The sequence below is a fragment of the Eumetopias jubatus genome, unplaced genomic scaffold, assembly GCF_037043125.1.
Source record: "Eumetopias jubatus isolate StellerSeaLion01/CBP00866 unplaced genomic scaffold, mEumJub1_p1.0 scaffold_8, whole genome shotgun sequence".
Lineage (NCBI taxonomy): Eukaryota > Metazoa > Chordata > Mammalia > Carnivora > Otariidae > Eumetopias > Eumetopias jubatus.
In genome coordinates this window covers 39,346,133-39,367,950 of record NW_028274814.1, presented here as the reverse complement: position 1 = coordinate 39,367,950, position 21,818 = coordinate 39,346,133, and the positions used below count along the sequence as shown (strand labels likewise).

The following is a 21,818-nucleotide window of genomic DNA, read 5'->3' as shown; positions in this document are numbered from 1 at the left end:
CAGATCCAGCCACAGCTCATGTCATGTCCAAGAGATCTCGTCCTATTTTATAGGATGTATAGTTTTAGAACTGGTTAAATTTAACATTCTTCTTGGAATGTGTCCATGGCCTTTTTGTGTACTATGTTTTAGTCTACCCAGTCTTAGATTCATTACTTACATCATCTTTTGTATCTAAGCTTGTGATTGCCAGTATTGCAGTAAGATTAGAATTTTACCTCGTGTTTGAACTTCGTTTGATTCCCAGCACTAATAAAGAGATTCTCTTAGAATTGCTCTTAGGATTTAGGCTAGTCTTAGGCTAGTCAAATACTGAGCCAAAATGGACAAGATAATTAATTTTTCATTTTAATCTGAATGAAATAATGTTATTTTAATTAAACTTTTTATTTTGAGATAATTGTAGATTTTGTAGATTCACATGTAGTTGTGAGAAACAATACAGAGAGATCCCATTGTACTCTTCAGGCAGCTTCCCCAGTGGTAACATCTTGCAAAACCAAGATGTGATATTGTATACAGTAGCACAACCAGGATATGGACATTGATATGGTCAAGATACAGAACATTTCTGTCACCACAGAGATCCCCTTTTATACTCCCGCCTACTCCACTCTCATCCCACCTTCCTTATCTCTTGGCCACGTCTAATCTGTTCTCTAATCTGTTCTTATAATTTTGTCATTTTAAGAATGCTATATAAATGGAATCATACAGTATATAATCTTTCCAGATTGTTTTCATGCTGCACAGTTATCTGGAGATTAATCCAGATTAATCCATTTATCAGTAGTTCATTCCTTTTTATTACTGAGTGATATTCCATGGTCTGGATATACTACCATTTGTTTAACCAGGACCCTGTAGGATATCGGAGTTCTTTCCAGTTTTTGTCTATTATGGAAAAACCCTGTTATAAACATTTGTGTATAGTTTTTTTTGTAACTTAAGTTTCCACTTTTCTGGAATTAATGCCCAGATGTACAGTTGCTGGATCATATGGTAGTTGCATATTTAATATTTTAAGAAACTGTCTAATTGGGTGCTCAGTCAGTTAAGGATACAACTCTTGGTTTCCGCTCAGGTCATGATCTCATGGGTCATGAGATCTAGCCCCACCTCGGCTCTGCACTCGGTAGAAAGTCTCCTTCAAGATTCTCTCCCTCTGTCCCTCCTCCAACTCGTGCTGTCTCGCACACACACTCTCTCTCTCTCAAATAAATAAATCTTAAAAAGAAAAAAGAAACTGCCAAACTGCTTTCCAGACTGGTGGCACCATATTACATTTTTACAGTGTGTAAGTGATCCTATCTTTCCCACATCCTTGCTAGCATCTGGTATTGTCTCTATTTTTATTTTAGCTGTTCTCATAGTTGTATAATGATATCTCATTGTGGTTTTTACTTTGCATTTCTCTGAGGGAGAATGATGTTGACTATCTTTTCATATGCTTGTCTCCTGTATATTATTTTCAGTGAAATATCTCTTCATGTCTTCTTTCCATTTTCTAATTAGAGTGTTTATTGTTGAGTTTTGAGAATTCTTTATTCTGTACAAGTCTTTTATCAAACATGTGGTTTGCAGATATTTCCCCCAGACTGTATCTTATCTTTTCATCCTCTAAACAGACTCATAACTGTGACTTTAATAATTCAGTATATCTTTGAAATTAATTTTATTTTTGAGGACACATTTAGGTTAACAGCAAAATCAAGTGGAAATTACAGAGAGTCCCCATACACTGCCATCTCCATATATACACAATCTCCCCCATATATACGTAATTTCTCCCACTATCAACTATGAATACCAGGGTGGTATATTTATTACAATCAATGAACCTACATTATGTCATTGTTACCCAAAGTCCGTAGTTTATATTGGAGTTCACTCATTGTTTTGTACATTCTGTGGATTTTGAAAAATGTATGTCATGTATCAACCACTGTAGTATCATATAGAAGTTTTACTGCCCTAAAAATCCTTTGTGCTCATTTATCTCTTCCTCTCCCTACCTCCTGGAAACCACCTATCTTTTTACTGTCTCCATAATTTTGCCTTTTCCAAAATGTTGCATAGTTGGAATTTTATACTATGTAGGCTTTTCAAAATGGCTCTTTCACTTAGTAATATGTATTTGAGTTTCTTTTACATCTTTTTATGGCTTTTATAACTCATTTCTTTTTAGTGCCAAACAATATTCCATTGTCTTGATGTATCACAGTTTATCCACTCATCTACTGAAGGACATCTTGATTGATTCCAAATTTTGGCAATTATGAATAAGACTGCTATAAACTTCCCTGTCCAGGTTTTTGGATGTAAGTTTTCAGTTCATTTGGGTAAATACCAAGGAGCATGATTGCTAGATTATATTGTAAGAGTAAGGGTTAGGTTTTTGAGCAGAAACTGCCAAACTGTCTCACAAAGTGGCTGTACAGTTTTGTATTCCCACCAGCAGTGATGAGAGTCATTTATTCTCACCAGCATTTGATACTGTCTGTGTTTTGGATTTTGGCCATTCTAATAGGTGTGTAGTGATATCTCATTGTTGTTTTAATTTGCAGTTCTCTAATGACATACGATGTTGAACTTTTTTTCATATGTATCTTCTTTGGTGAGATGTCTAGGTCTTTTGGCCATCTTTAAAATCAGGTTATTCATTTTATTATTGTTGAGTTTTGAGAGTTTTTTTATATTTTGGATAACAGTCCTTTATCAGTTGTATCTTTTGCATATATTTTCTCCCATTTTAAGGTTTGTCTTCTCAGTCTCTTGAGATCTGAAATTTTTAAGCACATGTTTTATGAAATAACAGTGTATGTTTGTTTTACAACAGACGTATCCAGAGTACAAAGACTTGTATGCTTAAATTAAGTAATTTAAAAGTGTTTGTTTTAATGTTGAGACATTATTAATGAAATGTAGGGGAAATAATTTTTAGATATACTTGTTAACCAAATAGGAGAGGGATTATTTTCCAGGTTTATAAGTGTCACTTACAAATAATTTTTTAGAAGGAAACAACCAGTTCCTTTTTTGAATAATATTAAACAATTGATAAATAAATTACTACTTAGTATATACTGCTTCAAAAAGCCCCCAAATCCATTAGGCCACCAGTTGCTACCCAGCACAACATACTATTCTCCCCACAGCTTCAAAAGGCCTAAGTCTTCACCTGCCTTATTGCCTCTAAGGGCACTCCAAGCTCAGTCTACCACCAGACTTCATAATGTACCCTTGTTCTAGTCACCTAGATTTCTCAGGATAACATTTTAAGATTGAGGCCTTATCTTGGCTCAATGCTTAGTGTGATGTTTATCACATACAAGACATTTAATCAATGTGTACTGAACTGAGCTGAACCAGCTGGAGCAAGCGGGATTAGAAGACTGAATTTTAAGTGAAAAGGATTTAAAAGGCACTAAGAAAGTATAGATTTGAAATGTGAAAATTTTCAAATGACTAAAGCATCAGGCTGGAAAATTTGGGTTGGAGCCAAACTGAATGGTTTGAATGTCTTGTAGTTTGTAAATTGATATACTTATCTTTTACATAGAATGGTGAATTTTTATAGCTAAAAGGTATTTAGAATTTATATTCTTAATCCAAAAAACATCAAATTGAGATCTGTCAGTAGATCCTCAAATAATTTCTCTTTCTCCTCTACCTTCAGTCTTAAAGCAAGTATCCTCAAGTACTGGCACATGCAAACAGAATTCAGAGAAATTTGCAAAAACTAAAATAACACACATAATTAGAAATTATCTGGGGTGTTTTTTGAGATTATAACACTTGCTTTTATTCTTTCTGTTGCTTTCTCTCTCTTTATTTCTTTCAAAGTACATCCAAATACAACTTCTTATATTCATGATCCCCTCTGTAAGACAATGTGTATTTACAAAAAGACTGTAATATTAAATGCCAATTCAGTATGTGTACTCAGTCAGTCTCTTAGTTTTCATTGTGATAAAATTCTCAGGTATGAGAAGCAATCAAGTCTTCTTACCCAGACATGTGTTTGGACAAATCAAATAATCAACTTTATAAATTAATACATAATGTTATGTTGTGTTGTTTTTACCTTCACAAAAAGCTTTTAATTTTTTTGTTAGACTAGTAGCAGAGATAAGGTGTCTTAAGAATTGCTGTTCTGCGGAGAGTGTCATAGAAACTACCACAGGAAAGTTAACAGAACTCCCAATCAGTAGATAATAAGCCCCTTTGTTAGGGGCCTAAGTGGCTCAGTCGGTTAAGTGTCTGCCTTCAGCTCAGGTCACGATCCCAGAGTCCTGGGATCGAGTCCCTCATCAGGGTCCCAGCTCAGTGGGGGATCTGCTTCTCCCTCTCTCTCTGCCCCTCCCCCCCCACTTGTGCACTCTCTCTCTCTCTCTTTCTCTCTCACTCTCTTTCAAATAAATAAATAAAATCTTAAAAAAAAAAATAAGCCCCTTGTCATCTGTGATATAATTCACAGGAAGTCATTTCATTTTGCCTCATCTGACTCAAGCAAGAACATTCCGTGATAATGTTATATTTTAATCCCTATAAAATTTAGTAGTATCACTCTAATCATGAACAAACCATGGAAGATGCACATTTGTTGTTTGTACTCTTTATAGTAATTTCTTAAGCCTTACTTTGTTCTCCAAAATAATCAAGGCAGGAGTTCCAACATCAATTAACTGTTTAACTGAGATTGTAAGAATAGACTTTACTCATGGACAACTTACAGATTGCTTTAAATAAAATATTGGGGTTTGAGTTGAAGATGGTGGCATATGAAGTTAATAAATTCACTCCCTTCCCTGGATACAATGAATATACAACCATATATGAAATAATTTCCTAGAAAAAGACTAGAAAATTGGATGAGCAGAGCCTCCACACACACAAAAAAAGGCATCAAGATGGGTAGGAGAGGGAGAGACACTGTCTTGCCAAAAAAGACCTACCCCATTTGCTGCAGTTCACCATTATGAGAGATCTCAAAAATACTTAACTATTCCCTGATAAATGAGCAGGTTTTCCTCCACATCAGGCATGCCAACCCTTGGATCCTGCAAAAGAAATAAGACCCCTAAATGCCAGGTTTTGAAAAACAACAAGGACTATGTCCAGGAAAGCCATAGATCTGTAGGGAATAGAGAACCACCCAACACCCACCCTCCGCCCTTAAAGGGCTCACTCACAGACTCATTCTCTTTGGGACCTAATGCAAAAACACCAATCTGAAAAGCACATAGACCAGATGTGAAAGAGTTCCACTTACTAATCTTAAAGTGCCTATTGGAGAGGTAGGAAACTGTTGGGACTTTCTCCATGGATGGAGACATTGGCAAATGCCATATTTGCCATTTCATTCTACCTTGCCATTGTCAGTGCCCCACATCTTCAGTGCAAGTGTGTGTCACAGCCAGGTTGGGCGACAGCCTAGCCCACATGTACTCTCCAATGTCAGTCACATGTTGCAGCTGGGCTGGGCGAGAGCCCTGCCAACCCCCTCACAACAAATATGCCCCATCATAACATGGGAACCCACAGTCCACACAGGGGACACCCCTTGAGTGCCTAGCTCTGGTGGTCAGAGGGGATTGCACTTCTGAGATCCATGTACCATCTCCTTAAAAAGGTGACTGACTCCTTTAAGAGTGGGAGAGGTAGTTCTTTTGCCTAATACACAGAAACAGAGTCAGGCAAAATGAGGAGACAGAGAATAATGTCCCAAATGAAAGAACAAGACAAAACATCAAAGAAAGACATTAATGAAATGGAGATAAGCAGCCCACTTTGTAAAGTATTCAAAGCAGTGGTCATAAAGATGCTCACCAAACTCAACAGAAGAATGAAGGAACACAGTGAGATCCTTAACAAAGAGAGAAAACATAAGGTTTCCAAGAGAAGTTACAGAGCTGAAGAATATAACTGAACTGAAAAATACACTAGAGGAGTTTAATAGCAGACTGGATGAACCCGAAGATCAGATAAACAAACTAGAAGACAAAGCAATAGAACTTACCCAAAGTAACAAAACAACAAAAGAATTTTTAAAAATGAAGATAAATTCACTTTGGGGATAATGTCTAGTGGAATAATATTTGCATAATAGGGCTCCCAGAAGAAGAGAGAGAGTAAAGGCCAGAGAACTTATTTGAAGAAATAATGGCTGAAAACTTCACTAATCTGGGAAAGGAAACAGACATACAGGTCCAGTAAACCCAGAGAGTTCCAAAACAGATGAACACAAAGAGATCCACACCAGACACATTATAATTAAAATAGTAAAAGTTAAAGAGTGAATCTTAAAAGCAGCAAGATAAAAACAACTTAATGCATACAAAGGAAACTCAATAAGGCCATCAGCAAATTTTTCAGCAGAGACTTTGCAAACCAGGAGAGAGTGGCACTACATATTCAAAGTGCCAACAGGAAAAAAAAACTTTCAATAAACAATTCTCAACATGGCAAGACTATCATTCAGACTTGGAGAGATTAAGAGTTTTCCAGACAGATCTAAAGATGGTGGCTTTGGCAGTGAGGGACTCTGTGGTGCTGTACATGAGTACTAGCCAGCCCATGGCTTTTGTCAGAAAAATTCCCTGGACCATGGCCTCAAGTGAGTTGAGCAAACACTTTGCACAGTTTGGCCATGTACGAAAGTACACTGTACCTTCTGACAAAGATACTGGATTTCACAGAAATATGGATTGGATTCAGTTTTCTTCAGAAGAACTTCAGGATGCACTGCAACAAGAATATCATATTACTGATGGAGTAAAGCTCCACATTCAAGCTCAAAGGCCAAAAGTTTTGCAAGGGGATCAAATATCTGATGAAGAAAAAGATTTTCAAGACTATTACTACCTATTAAATAAACAAAATTGAAAACAAAGTTTTCCAGACAAGCAAAAGTTAAAGGAGTTCATCACTACTAAACTGACCTTAGCAAGAAATGATAAAGGCACCTCTCTAAACTGGAGGGGAAAGCACTAATTAATCACAAGAAAAGATACAGAAGTAAAAATCTCACTGGAAAAGGTAAATATGTAGTAGAAGTAGTGGACCAATCACTTATAAATCAAGCATGAAGGTTAAAAGACAAGAAAAATTAACTAAAACTACAATAATTAGTTTAGACAGTAAAGGATGTTTAAAATGAAAAGATGTAAAATGTGACCTCAAAAATAGATTACTTGGCGTTCAGTTTTCCCACTGCTTGACTTATTTCACTTAGCATAATCCCCTCCAGTTCCATCCATGTCGATGCAAATGGTGGGTATTCATCCATTCTGATGACTGAATAATATTCCATCGTATATATGAACCACATCTTTATCCATTCATCTGTTGAAAGGCATCTCAGCTCCTTCCACAGTTTGGCTATTGTGGATGTTGCTGCTATGAACACTACATCAAAAACTAATGATGTACTATATACTGGCTAACTGGACATAATAAAAAAATAAATTACTTGGGCAGGAATGTAAAATTTTGAAGTGTATTCAAATTTAAGTTGCTGTCAACTCAAAATAGCTCATTCTATACATAAGAAGCTGTATGTGAACCTCTCGGTAACCACAAAACAAAAACTTATGAATAAATACCAGAAAGCATGAGAAAGGGCAGACAGAAAGCAATTAACAAAATGGCAATAAGTACATGATTACTTTAAATGTAAAGAGACTAAACTCCAATCAAGAAATTGAGTGTTCAATGGATAAATTAAAACAAGACCCATCTATGTGCTGCCTAGAAGAGACTCAGTTCAGAAGTCAGGATACATAGAGACTGAAAGTGAAGGGATATAGAAACCATGCAAATGGAAACAAAAAGAAAGTTGGTGTAGCTATACTCGTAGTATACTAAACAGGTTTTAAAACAAGACTGTAGCAGTGCCTGAGTGGTTCAGTCGTTAAGCGTCTGCCTTCAGCTCAGGTCATGATCCCAGGGTCCTGGGATCGAGCCCCACATCGGGCTCCCTGCTCTGCGGGAAGTCTGCTTCCTCCTCTCCCTCTGTGTCTCTCTCTTGTGTTCTCTCTCTGTGTCTCTCTCTGTCAAATAAATAAGTAAAATCTTAAAAAAAAAGACTAATGGACAAAAACGTACATTATATAATGATAAAGGGGTCAGTCCAACAAGAGAACATAACATTTATAAATATATACACACCCAACATAGGAGCACCAAGATATATAAAGCAAATATTAAGGGACCTAAAGGGAGAAATTGACAGCAATACAATAGTAGAGGACTTTAACACTCCCTTACATCAATGGTTAGATCATTCAAACAGAAATTTAATTAAAAGGAATTACTGACTTTAAATGACACATTAGACCAAGTGGACTTAATAGGTGTATACAGAATATTCTATCCAAAAACAATAGAATGCACATTCTTCTCAAGTGCACATGGAACATTCTCCAGGATAGATCACATGTTAGGCCACAAAACAAGTCTCGATAAATTCCAAAAGATTAAAATTATATCAAGCATCTTTTCTGAACACAGTGGTATGAATCTAGGAATCAATTACAAGAAGAAAAGTGGAAAAAACACAGAAATGTGGAGATTAAACAACATTCTACTGAACAACCAGTAGTTCATCAGAGAAATAAAAAATACCTAGAGACAAATGAAAATATAAATACAACATACAGAAATCTTTGAAATGCAGCAAAAGTGGTTCTTAGAAAGAAGATCATAGTAATACAGGTCTAACAAGAAACAGGAAAAATCTCAAACAGTCTAACTTTACACCTAGAAAAAAAAGAACAAATGAAGTCCAAAGTCAGTCGAAGGAAGGAAATAATAAAGATCAGAGGAGAAATGCATGAAATAGAGACCAAAGTAAACAAACAAAGAGATCTATGAAACTATGAGGTGGTTCTTTGAAAAGACAAACATAATTGACACGCCTTTGGCTTGACTAATCAAGCAAAAAAGAGAACAAGCTTTAATAAAATCAGAAATGAAAGAGGAAAAGTTAAACTGACACCACAGAAATGCAAAGAATCATAAGAGACTATTATGAACAACTGTATGCCAAAAAATTGGACAACCTTAAAGAAATTGATAAATTCCTACAAACATACAATATTCCAAGCCTGAATCATGAAGAAATAGAAAATCTGTATATGAGTGAGGAGATTGAATCAGTAATCAAAAAAACCCAACAGAGTCCAGGATCAGACAGCTTTACTGGTGAATTCTACCAAACATTTGAAGATTTAATACTTATTCTTCTCAAACTGTTCCAAAAAGTTGAAGAGGAGGGAACACTTCCCAACTCATTTTATGAGGCCAGCATTACCATTATATCAAAACCAGGCAAGGATACCACACACACAAGCACACACATACACACAATTACAGGCTGATATCATTGATGAACACTGATGGAAAAATTCTCAACAGAATATTAGCAACTGAATTCACTAATATGTTAAGAGGACCAAACACCATAATCAAGTGGGATTTATTCCAGGGATGTAAGGATGGTTCAGCAGCCACAAGTCAATCAGCGTGATACACCACAATAACAAAATGAAAGGAAAATATCATGTGATCATCTCAGTAGATGCAGAAAAAACATGACAAAACTCAACATCCATTTATGGTAAAAACTCAACAAACTGTGTAGAGAGTGAACTTACATCAACATAATGAAGGCCATATGTGACCCACAGCTAACACCATACTCTGGTGAATAGCTGAAAGCTTTTCTTCTCAGATCTGGAACAAGATAACAATATCCACTTTTACCACTTTTATTCAACATAGTATTGGAAGTCCTAGCCATTATCAATTAAGCAAAAATAAATAAATAAAAGGTGGGATGCCTGAATGGCTCAGTCGGTTAAGCATCTGCCTTCGGCTCAGGTCATGATCCTGGAGTCCTGGAATCAAGCCCTGCATCGGGCTCCCCACTCAGCAGGGAGTCTGCTTCTCCCTCTGTCCTTCCCCCATTCCTTCTCTCTCTTGCTTACACTGCCTCCCTCAAATAAATAAGTAAAATCTTTTAAAAAATAAAAAAAAGAAAGCATCCAAATCTGAAAGGAAGAAAACTATTTGCAGATGACATGATATATATTAAAAAGACTCCACCAAAAAAACTGTTAAAACCAATAGATGAACTCAGCAAAGTAGCAGTATGCAAAATCATCATACAGAAATCAGTGGTATCTCTATACACTAATAAAGAATTGTCAGAAAGATAAATTAGGAAAAAAATCCCATTTACAGTTACATCAAGAATATAATACCCAAGGAAAAATTTAACCAAGGAGGTGAAAGATTTATACAATGAAAACTATAAAACACTGATGAAAGACATTGAAGAGGACACAAATAATGGAAAGATATTCCACGCTCATGGATTTCAGGAATTAATATTGTTAAAACGTCCATATAACCCAAAGGACTCTATGGATTCAATGCAATCCCTATCTAAATTCCAATGGCATTTTTCACAGAATAAGAACAAATAAATAATTCTAAAATTTGTATAGAAACACAAAGAACCTGAATAACCAAAGCAATTTTGAAAAAGAATAACAAAGCTGAAGAAATCATACTTCCTGGTTTCAAACTATACTACAAAGCTATAGTAATCAAAACAATGTGATATTGGGCATAAAAACAAATAAATCAATGGAATAGAATTGAGATCCCAGAACTAAACTCACACATATACAGACAACTAATTTACAAGAAAGGAGCCAAGAACATGCAATGGAGAAAGGACAGTCTTTTCAATAAACGACGTTGGGAAAACTGGACAGCCACATGCAAAAGAGTGAAACTAGACCACTGTCTTACACCGTACACAAAAATTAACTCAAAATAGATTAAAGGCTTAAATGTTAGACCTGAAAGCATAAAATGCCTGGAATAAAACATAGGTGATAAATATTGATATTGGTCTCAGCACTATTTCTGTGGCTCTGACTCCAGAGGCAAGGGAAACAAACAAAAACAAATAAATGGGATTATATCAAACTAAAAAGCTGCACGGTGAAAGAAACCATCATCAAAACAAACTGATTGGGAAAAGATTTTTGCAAATCATATATCCAACAAGGGATTAAAATCCAAAATACATAAAGAACTCATACAACACATCACAACAACAGCAAAAAAACCAACCCACTTAAAAATGGACAGAGGTTCTGAAAAGACATTTTTCCCAAAAGAAGACATAGAGATGACCAACAGGGACATGAAAAGTTGTTCAACATCACTAATGATTAGGGGAATGCAAATTAAAGCTGTAATGCAGTATTACCTCATACCAGTTAGAATGGCTGTTACCACAGTTATGAAAAAGACTAGAAATAACAAGCATTGAAGAGGATGTGGAGAAAAGGAATCTCTCATATGCTCTTGGTGGGAATGTAAAATTGGTACAGCCATTAAGGAAAAGACTATGGAGATTAATCAAAATATTAAGAATAGAACTACCATATGAACCAGTTCTTCCTTCTCTGGGTACTTATTCAAAGAATTCATAAATGCTGATTTGAAAATATATACCAAAAAGAGATATCTTTATTGTAGCATTACTTACAGTAGCCAAGAAATGGTAACAACCTAAATGTTCCTTGATGGATTAATGGATAAAGAAAATATTGTGTATGTGTGTGTCCATGTACACACAAACACAGGCACACACATATACACATATAATTGATCCCTTCACTCATTTTGCCCGCCTTTCAGCCTCCTTCCCCTCTGGTAACCACCAATCTGTTCTCTCTATATATGAGTTTTTCTATATTTTGTTTTGTTGGTTCATTTGTTTTGATTTTTTAGATTCCACATATGGGTGAAAATCTTACAGTGGTCTTTCTCTGTGTGACTTATTGCACTTAGCGTAATATCTTCAAAGTACATCTATGTTGTTGCAGAATACAAGATTTCATTCTGTTTTCATGGCTGAGTAGTATTTCAATGTGTCTGTGTGTGTTTACTACTCAACCTTTTTCAATATGGCTTCTGCTACCGGCCCTGAAACTGCTTTCCACAGTACCTAGAAACATTCTAAAAGCTAAATCAAATGGCAGTTTTGCAGTCATAGTTTTGACTTGTCTATAAACACTTTAAAGTATTTGATCATTTATTTCTTGAAACTTACTTTCTTTAGCTTTCAGGATACCACTGTCTCCTTGTTTTCTTCTGTTGCTGAGACTGCCCCCCCCTCAGTTCTTTACGGACTTTTATTCCACCAATGCTATGTGCCTCGCTTCTGATCTTGGTGCTTTCATGCACTCCTATTATTTCATCGACCTCCTATGTTGATCATTTCCACATCTATCTTTAATTCAGGGCCTGGCTCCAGGCCCATCAGTACAACTTCCTACTACATACCTTCTTTCTCAAATTCATGGAGTCTTTATAAGGATTAAATTACTTAATCCACGTAAAATGCTTAACAGAGTAGCAGGGTCTGTAGTAATCATGTTGGCGGTATTGATCATGGTGAATTTTTTCCCAGCACATTCATATTCTTTTATTCATTCTTTTGAGATCCATTAGTTTATTGTTAAGTCATCACTTTCCAAACTGTGTTCTTGGAATATTAGTATGCTTCCAGGTGTTAATTGGTGTTCCCCAGAAAACTGAGGAAGTAGGGTTCTGTGGTCAACTAACTTTGGGAAATAGTTTATAAAAGGGTTGGTAGACTTTTTCTCTGAAGAGCCAGATAGTAAATATGTTGAGTTTGGGGACAATTTGGTGTCTGTCATAAGCACTAAGATTTTCTGTTGCCATGCTAAAGTAGTCATAGAAAATACATAAACAAATGAGTGTGTTTTGCCTCATTCATATTTTGTTTATAGACATTGAAATTTATATTTCAAATCATTGTCATAAACTATATTTTTATATATTAGAATATAAATTATATATTTTATATATGTTATATTATGTCACAAAAATATTTTTCTTTTTGTTTTTTTCAACCACTTAAAAATGTAAGAACCATTCCTTGCCTATAGGCTCTACATCAACAGGTGGTTATTCAGTGGCCTATAGGCAGTAGTTTGGCTACCCCTGCTTTAAAATATAGCGTCCTATTAAAGATATGTAATCTACACCATAAAAAGCTCTTGTGAGTTCTGTACCGGCGGGCTATTAGGCCCAGTGTTCCTCCTATTTATTTGACCATGGAAATCTTTTTTTCACGGGACATTTGTTAATATCTCTTTCCATACTTCTGTGGAATAAACTTTTGAGAAATGTTGACCTAGAGAATAACTGTATGTGCTAGAGGTGAAATTTTGAGCTGTGGAACAGACTGGAAGTAAAGGAAAGTATCTTGCCCTTATTACCTCTGATCAGGTAAGCTAACTAGTCATAGAGAGAATGCACTTTGGAAAATTGAATGACCCCTGTAAGAAAGGTACCAGTTAGACACTACAGCTGAGTCAGATTGGCTGAGTTGCAGGTAGACTTGATAACATTCATGCCATCAGTCAGCTTTTAGAAATAGGGAAAACATGTACATTGCTATAACATGAAACAAAATGGAGGGCGCCTGGGTGGCTCAGTTGGTTGAGCAACTGCCTTCGGCTCAGGTCATGATCCTGGCGTCCCGGGATCGAGTCCCACATCGGGCTCCCTGCTCAGCAGGGAGTCTGCTTCTCCCTCTGACCCTCCCCCCCTCATGTGCTCTCTCTCCATTCTCACTCTTGCAAATAAATAAATAAATAAAATTTAAAAATGGAGCTGCTCTAAGAGAGATAAAATATTCAGTTGAGGAGGAAGACATCCAGAGGCCATAAACAAAATATAATCAGTAATAGATATCATTTTCTCTAGTTTTAAACTATTTACTATTTTTAAAGTAATAAGCAAAGTTACAGAGTTTTTCTTTTTAAGTAATCTCTATACCCAATGTGGGGCTTGAACTTAAAACCCTGACATCAAAAGTCACACACTGCACCAACTGAGCCAGCCAGGCACCCCTAAAAGATTTTTTTTAATTTTAATTTACATATAGTAAAATTCTAGAACTTGTTTTGAAATAATATTTTCAGTTGTCATTTTCCTATATCTTTGAGAAGTAAACGTGTGACTTAGTAGGCTGTGATGGTTATTATGCTTTACTACTTTTGAACATACTTTCCCTATTAAAAATAATACCACTGCTATGGAGAGAAACTTCAAATAAAAAAAAAATCCACACTTATCAGAAGATTCTGCATTTCCCATTGTTTTATGCCTACTGTAACCATGTGCCCCTTATATGCATAAGAAAAAATAGGTGTAATAACCATGCTTCCCAAATTATGTTTGGCATTTTACAAGTAGCTAAATCCTAAGAAAAGATGCAGAGAAGGTGGGATCATCCAAGCTGGCAACAATAATAATTCATCTGCCAAATGCAAGCACAGTTCCTTGCCCATTCCTATAGAATTTCCCCACCAGATGTTTCATTCCAAAGCTGTGTAGGAGAGGAGTTGTTCTTATAATTTTTGCCAACAAATTGATAGCAGATGGACGATAGAATTGTTGAATCATTAATAGAGGAAGGTAATAAATTACTGAATTTGTTTTCATCTGTTTTGGCCACCAAGTGCTTTTGGTGACCTTCAAGATCTCAGCAACCCCACTGTCTCTAGTCCCCTCTCAGCACACCCCATAGTTACTCATGTATATCCCTGTAGATTTTATATGTTTCATATATAGCCTAAAGAATATTGTAGATATTTAGTCATTGGAACTTTACCCACTTTTTTTCATGCAGTGTACCAACCAATTCAAACATTACATGTTCTGTATAATGTTGGATTTTTTTCAAATCAAGACACACTGAGCTGTTGATTATGCTGCAAGGTGGAGAAATGAGTACCATGATACCACAGGCATTCTTCTAACAAATGTCATAGCAAACAGACTTGGAATGCAATGGAAGCTTTAAAAACAGAGGCAAGCCGGCCTCCACGGTAGCACAGTGTGGACAGCTGGTACGGACATGTTATCCATCTATGACTGGGAAAGGTTAACTAAACAGTGGGACAGTGACAAAGTGCAGGGATTAATTGCTTAAAGCATTCAGTAATTCTTAAAACAGACAACTAAATAAATGGAGCTATTCTGGAGTTTGAATTCTGAGAAACAATGTAAGACTTTATTTTCCTTTGGAAATAGAGACTTCCTTAAGAAGACACAATAAATGGTATAGCCTGAAAGTGTGAGTTAAAGAACAACAGGTGTGCCTTATTTTGAAGGGACTATGTCTTTATAAGGGGGGTTTGTATTCTGAAATTTTCTGTTCATATTATACCATTAAACTTGAGGCAAAACAGACATACTATTATGAAATAGTAAGACAAAATGAAAGAAAAGGCCAGTATAAATCTTTTTGTATACATCATCCCCAGATGTTACTGTGAACCCACCACTTAGCTTCATCTCTTGAGACTCATGCTAAAGCTGTCTCTCCACCCCTCATCTCCAACAGAAATCAGTGGGTTTAAGAACATAATTCACTAGGGATTTGATAGGATTTGAATAATGCCCAACAAAAACTCCCTTGGCTGCCAGCTATTGTTAAGGCAGAGATTTAGAAAGCAGAAGATCCTAAGTTCACCTGTCTGTCTTGTGATGGCCCTTGCCATAAAGAAAGGAGGAAATTTACCTATGAATGCATTATGTGATGTTCATAATAATATATTATATAATATATATAAATATATATCATATATATGATAAAGAAGATATATATATATACACAATGGAATACTAATCAGCCATCAAAAGGAATGAAATCTTGCCATTTGTAATGATGTGGATGGAACTAGAGGGCATTATGCTAAGCGAAATAAGTCAATCAGAGTCACTCATATGTGGAATTAAGAAACAAAATAGGATCATAGGGGAAGAGAGGAAAAAATAAAACAAGATGAAATCGGAAGGGAGACAAGCCGTAAGAGACTCATAGGAAACAAACTGAGGGTTGCTGGAGGGGAGGGGGGTATGGGGATGGAGTGGCTGAATGATGAACATTAAGGAGAGCACATGATATAATGAGCACTGGATATTATATAAGACTGATGAATCACTGACCTCTGCCTCTGAAACTAATAATATATTACATGTTGATTAATTGAATTTAAATTTAAAAATATATTAAAATAAATAAAATAAATTTTGACCAGGAGGGCAAAAGGGAAAGCATAGCAGTTTAGGGAAAAGTAAGGCCAATGGAGGCTTTTTTTTTCTTTTAAGAATAAGATAATTGTAGCATGGGGAGAGCCTGAACAATCAGTCATTTTAGATCAAATAAAATGCACATTTTTATTTTTTATGAGTTCTCTCTGGAAATAGCTAGGCATTAGATAGAATCAGAAATCACTTTTATACTGAACCAGAGATAGAGACAACTTACTCTAATGAACTGTGACTATATAGAGAACAGTCCAAAGCTCTTACCTAAATGATACTGCTTTCCTTTCTGATATAATGTTTCATTATAAATTGTAGTTCCCTGCATAATACATTGAAGGGACTTTTGGTGTCTACATATTTGGGTATCACAAAAAATACATCATTAGAATGATGAATTCTTCATCTAATTAGAATCCTCTAGAATGTGTAGATGCATTTATATACGATTTGGTAGTTAACTAATTTATAGTTCTAGATTTCTTTTAAAGATAGGTACTGTATACTATTATGTTACAAATTAATGTGGATCCTATAAATTTTTAGTGAATCTTATTCTAATCAGTAAGTAAAGTGACACATCAAATGAGTAGATACTACCTTAAAGTAATCCTTTCTTTATAACTTTTTTTTTTAATGTATTCTGGGGGGCTCCTGGGTGATTCAGTTAAGCGTCCAGCTCTTGATTTCGGCTGAGGTCAAGATATGATCCAGAGTTGTGAGAGGGAGCCCCAGGTCCACTGGGCGTGGAGCCTGCTTAAGATTCTCTCTCACTCTCTTCTTCTGCCCCTCCCTCTCCTTCTCTCTCTCCCTCTCTTAAAAAAAAAAAAAAAAAAATGTTTTAAGAGCGCCTGGGTGGCTCAGTTGGTTAAGCATCGGCTTTAGGCTTAGGTCATGATCCTGGAGTCCCAGGATCGAACCCTGCATCGGGCTTTGCACTCAGCGGGGAGCCTGCTTCTCCCCTCTCTCTCTGCCCCTCTTCACTCATGCTCTTTTTCCTCTCTCTCTCTCTTAAATAAATGGATAAAATCTTTTTAAAAAATGGATTCTGAGACTAATTCTGAAATTTCTCTTCTAATTTTTAGATTCCAGTTATATTGTCTGTTTTCCTAAGACTTTTCATATATTTTACTTCATATATGCAAAATGCTAAGGAGATTTAAAACACTTTATTAAAACCAGTTAGAATAGATGTTCTCCTGCTTTGACAAAAATAACAGGGTAAACTGTATATAAATCTGTGTCTCTTTCATGTAATAGCCCAAACTGTGGTATTATAATTCTGCTCCTTGAAGTTTTCAGGGGTTCAGAGTCTGAACTCCTCTCTTTTGCTTTGCCCATCGCTGAGGTGTTACCACGTGATCCAAGATGGCTCACTACCACATTGCATTCCAGCCAACAGGTAAGGGAGAAGGAAAGGGCACACTGAGCTAAATGAGCAATAAACTACTTCAAGTATAATTCCAAAAGTAAAGAAACTTAGAATATCAAAAGCAAGAGTTTGTATGTCATATTCATCAGAAGGAAATTTCAGATATAACATTGTGTAGAAGAGATTGTGTTTTCCTGATCTACTCCTAAAGAATATGAGGTTTGTCTAAGAATTGGTAAGAATATTTTTTTTTAAATAAGAACATTGGAACATCCAGCTGAGTGTCAAAATATTATTATCTGGATAATTTTACACTGATTCCATTGGTGCTGTCATTGCTAAAAATGTATTTGTAATCCTTTTCTTAAGAGGTGCTTTCAGAGCCAGATTGTAAGATGCCCCCAACATAAATATATGCTTACTCATTGTGGTGTAAAAAACATATCATCCTAATTCGCTGTCTGACTTCAGTGCCCCAGACTTGACGTCAAAACTAAAATTCAGCTTAATAAAAAGGATATTTGTCATAATTTCAAATACTTAAATAATGCAATAAATTTTGAAGCCAGTTTTAAAGAAAATTGGCAGCATCATTAGAATAAATGTTTTCTAACAAATGAATTCTTTGAAAACTTAGCTTTCATTTGAAATGTAAGTACAGGTGTATTTCATGAAGGAAGCAACTGGATAACTTTTGCTGTATTTTAAGGAAGTATAGGATAAGAAGGAACGTCTTTATATCTTAGTAATGTTGAATTTGCAGCAGTCCTAAGGAAGCACTGGAATTGAGGCCATTGACTTTGGGAGAAGCCCATTTAATCACTGAACGTAGATTATGCCCCGGTGGACAACTGTAGTCTGCAAGTGCCTCATCATTTCTGCAGTCTTACCAAAATCAGTCTTACTCTTGTCCACATGGAAAATTTAAAATGGGTGCCCAAGCTTTGTTAAAAGAAACCTAGGCTAAAGATTTTCTAGTTTGTTTTTTAACACGGAAGGAACTTTCCAACATTTTGACACATGGGTGTTATCAGTAGAACTAAAAAGAGCTTATTAAAGTTTGCATGATGTCTAACATTAAAGAGCAGAGAGAAACTCGTAATTATTTAGTCATGTGCCTAATTTTGCTCAGTGTCTAGTTTCTGTAATAGACTAAGTTCTGTGAAGTCATCATTTCAGTATATCAGTTGTACTTAGCATGGACCTGGCACATAGTAGGCACTCCAAATATTTGGCAATTAGTAACTTACATTTTATTTTGTTTGTGGTAATGGGATTCTAAGTGTCAGGTCATAGGTTAGTAAGTAAATAAAGTAGTTCATGCTTCTGGACCCATTGCTGCTATAAACATCGGGGTGCATGTACCCCTTCGGATCCCTACATTTGTATCTTTGGGGTAAATACCCAGTAGTGCAATTGCTGGATCGTAGGGTAGCTCTGTTTGCAACTGTTTGAGGAACCTCCATACTGTTTTCCAGAGTGGCTGCACCAGCTCGCGTTCCCACCAACAGTGTAGGAGGGTTCCCCTTTCTCCACATCCCCACCAACATCTGTCATTTCCTGACTTGTTAATTTTAGCCATTCTGACTGGTGTGAGGTGGTATCTCACTGAGGTTTTGATTTGGATTTCCCTGATGCCAAGTGATGCTGAGTACTTTTTCATGTGTCTGTTGGCCATTTGGATGTCTTTGCAGAAATGTCTATTCATGTCTTTTGCCTGTTTCTTGATTGGATTGTTTGTTATTTGGGTGTTGAGTTTGATAAGTTCTTTATAGATTTTGGATACTAGCCCTTTATCTGATACATCATTTACAAATATCTTCTCCCATTTTGTTGGTTGTCTTTTGATTTTGTCGACTGTTTCCTTTGCTGTGCAAAAGCTTTTTATCTTGATGAAGTCCCAATAGTTCATTTTTGCCCTTGCTTCCCTTGCCTTCAGCGATGTTTCTAAGAAGTCGCTGCAGCTATGGTTGAAGAGATTGCTGCCTGTGTTCTCCTCAAGGATTTTGTTGGATTCCTGTCTCACATTTAGGTCTTTCATCCATTTTGAGTCTGTTTTTGTGTGTGGTGTAAGGAAACGGTCCAGTTTCATTCTTCTGCGTGTGGCTGTCCAATTTTCCCAACACCATTTGTTGAAGAGACTGTCTTTTTTCCACTGGACATTCTTTCCTGCTTTGTCGAAGATTAGTTGACCGTAGAGTTGAGGGTCCATTTCTGGGTTCTCTAGTCCGTTGATCTATGTGTCTGTTTTTGTGCCAGTACCATACTGTGTTGATGATGACAGCTTTGTAATAGATCTTAAAGTCCAGAATTGCGATGCCACCAGTTTTGCTTTTCTTTTTCAACATTCCTCTGGTTATTTGGGGTCTTTTCTGGTTCCATACAAATTTTAGAATTATTTGTTCCATTTCTTTGAAAAAAGTGGATGGTATTTTGATAGGGATTGCATTAACTGTGTAGATGGCTTTAGGAAGCATAGATATTTTCACAATATTTGTTCTTCCAATCCATGAGCATGGAATGTTTTTCCATTTCTTTTTGTCTTCCTCAATTTCTTTCATGAGTATTCTATAGTTTTCTGAGTACAGATTCTTTGTCTCTTTGGTTAGATTTATTCCTAGGTATCTTATGGTTTTTGGGTGCAATTGTAAATGGGATCGACTCCTTAATTTCTCTTTCTTCTGTCTTGGTGGTGGTGTATAGGAATGCAACTGATTTCTGTGCATTGATTTTATATCCTGCCACTTTACTGAATTCCTGTAGGAGTTCTAGCAGTTTTGGGGTGGAGTCTTTTGGGTTTTCCACATAAACTATCATATCATCTGCAAAGAGAGTTTGATGTTTTCTTTGCCGATTCGGATGCCTTTTATTTCTTTTTGTTGTCTGATTGCTGTGGCTAGGACTTCTAGTACTATGTTGAATAGCAGTGGTGATAGTGGACATCCCTGCCACGTTCCTGACCTTAGGGGAAAAGCTCTCAGATTTTCCCCATTGAGAATGATATTCACTGTGGGTTTTTCATAGATGGCTTTTATGATATTAAGGTATGTACCCTTTATCCCTACACTGTGAATAGTTTTAATCAAGAAGGGATGCTGTACTTTGTCAAACGCTTTTTCTGCATCTATTGAGAGGATCATATGGTTCTTGTTCTTTCTTTTATTAATGTATTGTATCACATTGATTGATTTGCAGATGTTGAACCACCCTTGCAGCCTAGGAATAAATCCCACTTGGTTGTGGTGAATAATCCTTTTGATGTACTGTTGGATTCTATTAGCTAGTATTTTGGTGAGAATTTTTGCATCCATGTTCATCAGGGATATTGGTCTGTAGTTCTCCTTTTTGATGGGGTCTTTGGTTTGGAGATCAGGTAATGCTGGCCTCATAAAATGCGTTTGGAAGTTTTCCTTCCATTTCTATTTTTTTGAAACAGTTTCAGAAGAATAGCTATTAATTCTTCTTTAAATGTTTGGTAGAATTCCCCTGGGAAGCCATCTGGCCCTGGGCTTTTCTTTGTTGGGAGATTTTTGATGACTGCTTCAATTTCCTTAGTGGTTATGGGTCTATTCAGGTTTTCTATTTCTTCCTGGCTCAGTTTTGGTATTTGATACATCTCTAGGAATGCATCCATTTCTTCCAGATTATGTAATTTGCTGGCATATATTTGCTCATAATATGTTCTTATAATTGTATTTCTTTGGTGTTGGTTGTGATCTCTCCTCTTTCATTCATGATTTTATTTATTTGGGTCCTTTCTTTTTTCTTTTTGATAAGTCTGGCCAGGGGTTTATCAGTCTTATTCTTTCAAAGAACCAGCCCCTAGTTTCATTGATCTGTTCTGCTGTTCTTTTCGTTTCTATTTCATTGATTTCTGCTCTGATCTTTATTATTTCTCTTCTCCTGCTGGGTTTAGGCTTTATTTGCTGTTCTTTCTCCAGCTCCTTGAGGTGTAGGGTTAGGTTGTGTATTTGAGACCTTTCTTGTTTCTTTTTTTTTTTTTTTTAAGATTTATTTATTTGACAGAGATAGTGAGAGAGGGAATACAAGCAGGGGAACTGGGAGAGGGAGAAGCAGGCTTCCCGCTGAACAGGAGCCTGATGTGGGGCTCAATCCCAGGCCTCTGGGATCATTGTCCTGAGCCAAAGACAGACCCTTAAAGACTGAGCCACCCAGGCGCCCCAGAAACCTTCCTTGTTTTTTGAGAAAAGCTTGTATTACTATATACTTTCCTCTTAGGACTGCCTTTGCTGTATCTCAAAGATTTTGAACA

General features: G+C 36.2%; 1 protein-coding gene and 1 pseudogene across 3 annotated transcripts in view; both read left to right on the top strand.

Moving 5' to 3' along the window:
- ERC1 (ELKS/RAB6-interacting/CAST family member 1) overlaps positions 1-21,818 on the top strand; it is a 563,373-nt gene that overhangs the window by 388,685 nt on the left and 152,870 nt on the right. The window lies entirely within an intron of this gene.
- Positions 6,523-6,888, top strand: LOC148163680 (SRA stem-loop-interacting RNA-binding protein, mitochondrial pseudogene; annotated as a pseudogene).